This window comes from Tachypleus tridentatus, chromosome 2, assembly GCF_004210375.1.
Source record: "Tachypleus tridentatus isolate NWPU-2018 chromosome 2, ASM421037v1, whole genome shotgun sequence".
Classification (NCBI taxonomy): domain Eukaryota; kingdom Metazoa; phylum Arthropoda; class Merostomata; order Xiphosura; family Limulidae; genus Tachypleus; species Tachypleus tridentatus.
In genome coordinates this window covers 93,303,352-93,313,162 of record NC_134826.1, presented here as the reverse complement: position 1 = coordinate 93,313,162, position 9,811 = coordinate 93,303,352, and positions in this window count along the sequence as shown.

Below are 9,811 nucleotides of genomic sequence, written 5' to 3'. Positions count from 1 at the left end.
ATTGAAATATTTTAGAGAATTATGCAAGAGTCTTTTAGCTATTGTATCTATGTTTGCATACTTGTGCATGAATGTGGTTGAGGTGCTACGTGGTACTTTATATGCTGAAGTTAGTACTGAATTTTGTATACGTTGAAGTTTCTGTACATGTGTGGGTGCTATGTTAATCCAGGCAGGTGATGCATATTCTATTGTTGGTCTAATGTACGTTTTGTAGATTTTAAGTATGTTGTCTGGTGATGTTCCTTGGATTTTACCTGAAAGACTTCTTGCATAGTTTGCTCTTTTCCAGATTCGTATCAGTACATTTTTAATATGTGGTAGCCAGGTTAATTTTGAGTCATAGGTTAGACCTAGAAATTTAGCAGAAGTGGCAGTCAGTAAAAGTGATCCATTCATATAGAGTTTTGGTGGATCTTTTTTCAGCTTATTCAGTCTGCTGAATACTATGACTTGGGTTTTTGGAATATTGATTTTGATTCTGTATTTCTGGCAGTATTCTTCGATGTTATTTAGGACTGGTTGTAGGTTCGTTGCTGCTATTGACGGAGTGGGGGCACTTTTCCAGACTGCTACATCGTCAGCGAACTGTGATGCATAACCTAAATTTAGGTCCGACAGAGGCATATTACTCACGTACATGATAAATAATATAGGGCTAACAACCCCTCCCCTGCGGGACTCCTGCTTCGGGTGAAAAGGACCCTGAGTGGGCCCCATTTACATTTACTTTACACATTCTGTTATCCAGGAAGTTGGACAGCCAGCGAATAGTTTCCTGGGGTAAGGCCATTTCAAGTAATCTATGTCGTAAGCCGTTATGCCACACTGTGTCAAATGCTTTCTCAATGTCGAGAAAGCAAGCTACAGTGCATTCTTTTTTGTTGAAGCTGTCGGTAATTGATTCTGTAAGTCGAATCAGGTGGTCTGTAGTTTGGCGGTTTTCGAAATCCGTTTTGAATTTCTGGTAATTTTGAATTTTCTTCTAAGTAAACTGACAGACGATTACTAATTATCCTTTCTAATACTTTGCCAATACAACTGGTTAGGCTAATCGGGCGGTAGTTATTTGGTTTATTCGCTGGCTTTCCTTCTTTCTGGAACATTAATATTATTGCTTCCTTCCAAGAAACGGGGATATATCCAGCTGATAGTGAGAGATTAAATAACGCTGTTAGGTGTTCATATAATCTCTGAGTGCCTTGTTTTAGGAGGATAGCTTGAATACCATCTTCTCCAGGGGCTTTGTTTTTTTGTGTTGTTAATAGCAGTTACGACTTCTGTTACAGTGATATGTTTTATCAGATGATGAGTGCTCCAGTCTTTTGTTTTTTCTTGGTGTGTAATAATGTTGACTGGAAATTTAGGTGTAAAAATGCTTCTGTTTTGATCAATAAAGTTTGTGACTGTATTATAAAAGTATCTGTTCATGTCTGGTTCATGATGTGTCTTGAACGTGTTTTCTAGGTGTTTTTTAAATATCTCGGCTTTTTCTGTGTTAGTGTATGCTGTTTCTCCATCCAGTTCCAGTGGTGGATATACTGTGTTTGTTGTTCCTGTGTTTGTAAATCTTTTCAAGTGTGTCCAGAATTGTTTAGGATCAGTTTTGTGATTTAGATCGGAACAAAAGGTGTCCCAGTTTTCTTGTTTCTGTTGTTTGATTAAGTTTTGTATTTTATTCCTTATTGTGTTTATCTGAGTTTTAAGTGTGGGGTTGCGATTTTGAATGTACTGTCTGCGGAGTATACGTCTGTTTTTAATTAAGTGTATTATGTCTTTGTGTGGTTGCCATGAATGAGTTGTTATGAAGTGTTTTTGTTTCGGTATCGAACTGTTGGCTGCCTGTTTTAGACACTCAGAGATGATATGACAGTATGCATTTATATCTGATGCGTCCGCGGCAATATGTAGTACTTCTGGAGGTAAGGTTTCATTTAATATAGTTTGAAAAACTGGCCAATTAGCTTTTTTGTAGTTCAGTTGGTCTCTCACTATGATTTTATTAAGTGGGGGGTGAGATTGAAGATACACCAAACTGGGAGGTGGTCACTATCTATATCGTGACCAACATGAAAATTTACGAAGTTGCGACTCATATTTGACGAACACAGGCATAGGTCCAGTATTTCACTGGTGCCGTGTGCGTACGAGATATGTGTCGGTGTTGCATCGTTTAATAAAGTCATGTTTGATTCATCCAAAAATTGAAAAAGTAAATTGCCATTTGCGTTTGTACTACGGCAGTTGAATCCTATATATTTACTGTTTAGGTCGCCGATAATAATAAGATTACAGTTACTATTATACAATATATTCAATAGATTTACATCTAACACTGTACTAGGCGAGCAGAAGATGCCCGCCACAGTAACGTCTGTATGATTTTGCGTTTTTACATTAATAATTATAGATTCATTACTGGAAGGGATAGTAAGTTCCTGAACTATAAGTTCAGTCTTATACAATAATAAAAGACCTCTGTTTGGATCTCTATTATCCTTCCTGTCATGTCTAATAGTAGAGTAGCCGTTTAATTTAAATCTATGGTAGTCATATAGGAGAGTTTCACTAATTATAATTACATCAGGTTTTATGGAGTTTGTTGTATCTTCAATCTCATGTTTCTTGGAAGCAAGAGCACCCTGGATATTGATGTGTAGAACTGTGAAGTTATCCATGTTTAGTAGAGTTTATGATGGAGGTTAAAATTTGCGGCAAGAACTTGTGTATGTTTTTCAATATGATTTTAACTATTATGTCTGTGAGACTGTTGGTGTTTGTGGGATTTGTATATTCTGCCATTATTTCCGAGAAAGTGGAAGTTATGGCAGATGTCAGTGTTGTTTCAATTGTTGTTGGTTGTGTATTTTGAGGTGGTTTTGGTATTTCCTCGTCACTTGGTAATGGTTTTTCCTGTCGGGATGATGAATTTTTAACCACTGCAGCGTAAGTGTTTGTTTGTGTAGTTGTACTTTGTGGTGCTGGAGTGGTAAGTGTGGATTCCTTAATTGTTCGTGGTGATGGCGGCTTGTTCATGTTGGGATTTTTAATTTCGTACAAGTGTGTTTTAATGGATTTATATTTCTGACAATTTTTATAATTTGCCGTGTGTTCTTCCCCACAATTGCAGCATTTGGGTTTGGGGTTCTGTTTTGTACACTGTGTAATGTGGTGATTCTCCCCACAGCCCACACAACGCGCGTTTGCTTGACATGCTGCTGCTACATGTCCAAACCTTTGGCATTGGTAGCACTGTGTGACAACCACTGCTGGTGTTTTTGTTTGTTCTACTGTGTACTTTTGATACCACATAGTGATACCATTATTAATGAATTGTGTAATATCCTGGCTGTTGTCTGTGACTACTTTGATTAGGTTTGTGGGTCTTTTAGTAATATTTGAAATTATACGGTCTACTGAAATATGTTTTATGTTTTGTGTACTTAACTCTTCCTTTATGTCTTCTATGTCTATTGAATTATGTACACCTCGTATCACAAAAGATTTCGGTGTTGGTTTAGTTCCTGGTAGGTGTATTGTAATATTTTCTGTTTTGAACGCGTCTGAAGGCCAAGCTTTTAGTAGACTGTTAAAGTCAGCGGGTTCCTGTCCTTGAACCAGAACACCGCCTCTGAGCAGACGCTTAATATTAGTAATCTTTGTGTAAGGTTTGCACCTGTATATTTCTTTGGCTAATTGTGGTTGGTTGAAACTACCAGGAACTCCTTGGATTATAATTGCGTGCTTAGGTGATTTTGGTGAGAGTTGTGTATGTGTGTCTGTGGTGGTTGTTCTTTGTTTAATTTGTTTTTTCTGACTTCGAGTCTGCACAAGCGTGAAGCCTTCGTTGTCAGAAAGAACTTCGTCTTTGTCTGAACTTGTTTGTTGTGGAATATCCAGGGTGGGGTTTGGGTTGCTAGAACTGCTAGTTGTTGGCATATTATAGTCTATAACCGTAGTCTTAGCTACATTATCTTCAGATGCTGAAGGCATAATATCTTTTACTAGTCCTAACAGTATTTTCTTTAATAGGCGTTAACTTTGCTTTTAGTTCTTTTTCTGCCATGAACATTAAAGATTTTTATTTTACATTTTCATTATCTATTTGGCCACAGTCACTAGACTTACTTTTCGTCCCTGAAATAGACGGGCTTGCTCCCTCAGTTTCAGACGCTACATCGTTTTCCCTGGTCTCCGACTCCCCGGCCGGCATGTCGCCTCGTTGTTTAGCGAAGTTGAACTTCCTGTCTTGGGCTAATTCAAATGGTAATAAGGTCTTCTGTCTTTGTGTCTACTGGCGTAAAACTCGAAGTGAATAGTAAAAACACTACCAAAATATGAAGCGAAATATGGGTTGTATACGTAGAAATCAAGAGCCTTTCAGAGGTATATCCTTCCTTTAACCTGTCCAAGCGCAGAATCTAAAAATAAAACAGATCTATTGGTTCAATGTTTTTAAATTTCCCGCAAAAACACTTAACCCTACATACTATTATTACTGACTTCTTCCATTTTTTGAATTTCGCACAAAGCTACACGAGGGCTATCTGCGCTAGCCGTCCCTAATTTAGTAGTGTAAGATGAGAGGGAATGCAGCTAGTTACCACCACCCACCGCCAACTATTTTATCAACTAATTATGGAATTGATTAAACATAATAACACCCTCGCGGTTGAAAGAGCGATAATATTTGATGTGACGGGATTCGAACCCACGACCCTTAGACTTCGAGTCGAGCATCCTGTATACGTTATATAGTTGTTGAATAAGAATTGTTATGTATTTGAAACTTGATAACAAGTATATGTATTCCGATTAATAATTTTAAACTTAAAACATAAGTTATTTAGGGGGGGGGGGCGTTTTTAGACAGTAAATACGCTATAAAGCTCAATTCCCGGAACCTGACCTTAGATCTTATTTCACATTTTCGCTGTAGGGCCTACTTTTAGTTTTATTTGTTTTGAATTACGCGCAAAGCTACTCGAGGGCTATCTGCGCTAACCGTCCCTAATTTTGCAGTGTAAGACTAGAGAAAAGGCAGCTAGTCATCACCACTCACCGCCAACTCATGAGCTACTCTTTTACCAACGAACAGTAGGATTAACCGTAACATTATAACGCTCCCACGGTTGAAAGGGCGAGCACGTTTGGTATGACGAGAATTCGAACCCGCGACCCTCGGATTACTGGTCAAACGCCTTAACCCGCCGGGCCACCTACTTTTAGTAAAAAATGACTAAATGTAGGCTTATAAATATCCAGTAATAATAATAACACAGACAGAGCAAACCCTAATACAGGGAGCAACACTTTCTTTGAACTTCCATATATTTCAATAAGTTTAGGATTCTCAGACTTGAAGTGAGTTTTTGATATTAAATAATCGCTCATTATAATCAAATAAAAATTATAAAATGCATTTAAGAAAATTAAATGAAAGCGATTAAGGTAGAAAATAAAATGTAATGTTTTAGTTGGTCATTAAACTTTATTTCGTGTTAATTTATTTTAACTTTTAAGAAACATGTTTCAAATGTCCATCATATTTGGTATCTACTTTGTCAAAATAGTCCCAAACTGTCCAGAGGACATGCTCTCGAACCTTTATAAATTCACTTCCAACTATTAGTGACTATATCCTTCAAGGTAAGCAAAATGTTACGGAATGCTATAGTTTCCATGGAAAACTACAAAGATATTCTGATAGATATTCTGATATTCGGTTTATAAGATAGTGGTAGATGACCAATCCAGGAGCGTCATTAAATGTGGTTCCAAATAGTAATTTCTGTTAAATACTCTTAGTCAGTCTTGCATTAACGCCTAAGTTATACGCAAATTACGCCATAATGTAGGACACCAATTAAACTGGGACACTCGTGCGAGATCAGCCATTTTGCTCTCCTCCAAGCCTTTTGGGAAATGGCGTTTATAGTAAAATATATTTTCTAGTTTGTTTTGAGAAACATGACGTATAACAAATTTTATGAATACTAGATTTGTTGTAACACAATTTTTGTTGCAACCGAAAATCATTTTCTTGAAATGTCGCGAAATGGTAGTTTTATTTTAGCCGTGAATGTTACCGTATTTACGTAAATTTGTAAAGTTAAGTAATATTCTCTCTTCTGATAAGGTTATCGTACTTTATATATTTTTTTCAAATAAGGAATAAGTTTTCCTGTTATATACCTTAAATTAGCCTATTTGGGATGCATTTTAAAATATTCATTATCTTTGAATGCATCTGAAGGAGTTTTCTGTTATTCAAGCCTTTACTTTAGATTTTTCTTTCAATTTTCATCCTTCCGTCTTCCTCTCGAACTCTATATATATTGATAGTTGAACATAACACCCACAAAGTCGGGTTTTCGCTTTCTCCCTTTCTTCTGGATTGTTTATTTTCCCTGATGCTCTTTTTCAAAGGTGAGGAGTGTGCCTCGGCCAGTAGAAGGCTTCAGGACACTAATTTATAGACAAACGTTCTTATCCCCTTCACATCTACGCACTTCTGCCAGTCTATGGTACTAAAGCTTCCTTTTTTTCTCTTGACCGGATTTGACTAATCCTGTTCTGTTTCGACTTTTTGACGGTGGTGACTTGTATCTCTTGCCAAAAAGACACTAGTTCTCGTTTCCTTTGTAGTCCATAGTTAATTTCCTTTTTTGAATCCATACACTTTACATGTCTCCTGTGGAAGGTCGTGTTCCAGATGCTTTGTCTTCCATGCTAATTGACTTTCCACTCCACAGGAGTAATCTTTCAATTCTCCTAATTATGGTGGCTCTACCTCATGTGAAGTACTTCTCCATGGAACGTCTTTGAATCTTTTATCACTTCCCAGTTAGTTCTCTCTCTTGGTTTTGATCTCTGGTTCATCGTCTATTTGGCTTGGTTCTTGTTAAGTTCAGACAAGTTTACATCCAATTTATAGCATTAGTTTTTCTCATTCCATCAATCTTTTTCCTAGATTCTTGTTCATCCATGTCACTCTGGTTCAGGTTTTCCTGACTGATCCTTCCTGGCCAACACTGCTTTGGTTTTCTTGGCTATTTCAGCTCGATTTTTTTTTCATTCTGGATCGATTTGATTAACCTACATTTTAATGACTCAAGTGATGTATTACTTTCGCCCTGTAATTTCTTACCATTATCCACATTCTTTCCAGTGAAATTCAAATGACCCTTTCTGTTCAGTACATGCTCTGGTCTGCCTTATTGTTTTAACAGTTTCCTTCTGTTGAATCCATTTACCACGGCTTCCTTTCCTTACTACACATTGTCTGTGATTTTGCTCCTTCTTCCTTTACCCATTGGGTTTGGCTTATGACTCGTTTGGCCTCTTCTTCCTTGTCTGCTTCTTTCTGTCATAACCTCTTGGCATATTCACTCTGATTATACACCTCTCTTTTTCCCTGAATATCTAACCCTTGTAGTTGGAGGTACTTTGTCTGTCCAGCACTGGCAGTACATCTCACGCGTTCATCTCTCATTCTCTGCTTTGGGTAGCTGTTTCTTCCTTGATGGGGTACCATCATCCACCCGTTGCTGCCATTCTTCATTCTTTCATGAGACTGACTTGCTTATTCTGTTCATAGTCACCTATTGCTCTGTCTCAAATGTTGTTATTCCTTGGACTCTTTGCTTTGCTTTCTCCCACCGTTTCTTCCTGTGGAGTTGGAAAGCCCTTCAATTTCAAGGCAGCTGGGGTGGTGGACCTTGGAAGCATCCTCCTAAAAGTGTTAATGAAGTACAAATAATATATAGGATTATAAGACCATTAAATTGAGAGTAGGATGGTGATGTTCTGCTTGTGTAGGTAATGAAATATCTTCCACTATGTAACAATTAATACATCAAACGTTTAGCTCATCCCTTCAATTGGGATCCATTATCCCACCCTCACATGAATGTTAGTTTCTAGAAGCTAGGTTTTGGAGTTAGAGGTGAACAAACTCTTCACATATGTGTAATAGATATCACTATTCCCTCATTTATACTATTATTACTCCATCCATCTTGTGGGTCATGATGGAGGTACTTGCAGATTATCATGATTCTTTCCCTTCCATTATTCCTTGATGTTCTTATTATTCCAAGGATGTTACTACATTTGAGGCAATTCTTGTCATTTTAAATTAGACTGAGATGGTTTACATTACACAGACATCTTTCTGATGCTGGTTGTCAAGTTCCCGAATTAATCAATCAATTTCTCACATTGTTATCATGTATTTCATTCATGACTCAGGTGTATGAGATTCTCTAGTATCATGAGCTTGAGGTGAAGAAAGCACGATCCCCTCCTCGATGGTTGGGTTTTGATTGATAGTTGACGTAAAGATGGTATAATTCTCATTCTACCCCCCATGTAGATTTCAGTTCCCAGTAGCATAGGTTTATGGGATGTAGTTGACTTGCTGTGTACAGTCCATTGTGTCCTAGATACTACAACTAGGATCACGTCCTTTTCATCTTACCCACTTTTGTGTTTCCTGGGATTGAGTTTAATAAAGGTTTTGTGGTTCAGATCCCTATCATCCCACTTGGATGCACTCTTCCATCTTTTCACAATGGGCAAAGAGTATATCTGGTACAGAAGTGGTGTGGTCTCCCACATATGATCTTTCTCTACGAAAATCTACTCTTTGGGTGTGTCCTTCAGATGCTTTTTTTCTCCCCTTACACTGGCCCCTTCCCCCTTTTTAGTGTGGGATTCAAGCTATGTATGTGAGTACCATATTTGAAGTTATAATTTTCCTATTCTGAAAACGTATTTCTACCAAGTAATTACCTCCTCCTCACTAAAAACCAGTGCTCCCATTTATTGCCAAAACTCAAAGTAATAATTCAGTAGAGCTGAATAGAGGATTCACATGCATCAAGAGTGATGACTCTCATTGATGGAGGGTTGTCACATGATGATTTGGATGTGAGACACATTTGAATTAGTTGGGAGTTTCAATATAGAGAGCAGTACTCTAGGTGAGAGGAGGCAAGTAACTATAAGAAATACATTTTCAGTACAGAAGAATGACAACTTCCCTATTGTACTGCAGCTGCTCCCAAATTAGCTAAATAATGACACAGTTTAAAAATAGCTCTACTTTATACAAAATGTCCCAAGGATGCTAGGCCTGTTCGTAGATTGTATACTGAACAAAATAATTCACATCAAGTGATAGGAACCATAAGTCAGCAACTGCTTACTGCAAGCTCATTTACACTGATCAAAAACAGTTATCATTATTGACAATGAAACCACCATACTGGCATTTGAGTAGGACTATGAACACATCAACTGATTGTTTATTACAATTACTATTGGAATGTTAACTTTTTTTGCAATTGTTCCTACAACTGATGCTTTGAAGTAATTTGAGTATTTTGCATTTTAAAATATTTCATTTGTAGCAACTATACCTCTACAGTTGACATTTTTAGTGTTAATGCATGTTAATTACAGTTTCAAAGGACACAATCTTGAATGGCTTAATAGGTATTATCGTAGAGTAAATCCACAACATTTCATTTCATTCCACTAACAATTATTTTCTTGTATCTCTACATTTGTGAATTGTCTGCCAATGACTTATCTTGTTTAGTTTATGTAAGTCACATGATAAACTAGTTTTAGCCTTATATTAATTATTACTAAAATTAAATTTTAAAAAAGTATGTTTAGTCTTGAATAGTAGACATCAAGATGTATAAATATGGGTTTAGTTTGTTTCTTGAAAAATTAATTATGATAGGTGGGCTTCTAAGCATTATATAATTTATAATTCACATCAATCAGATAATATAAA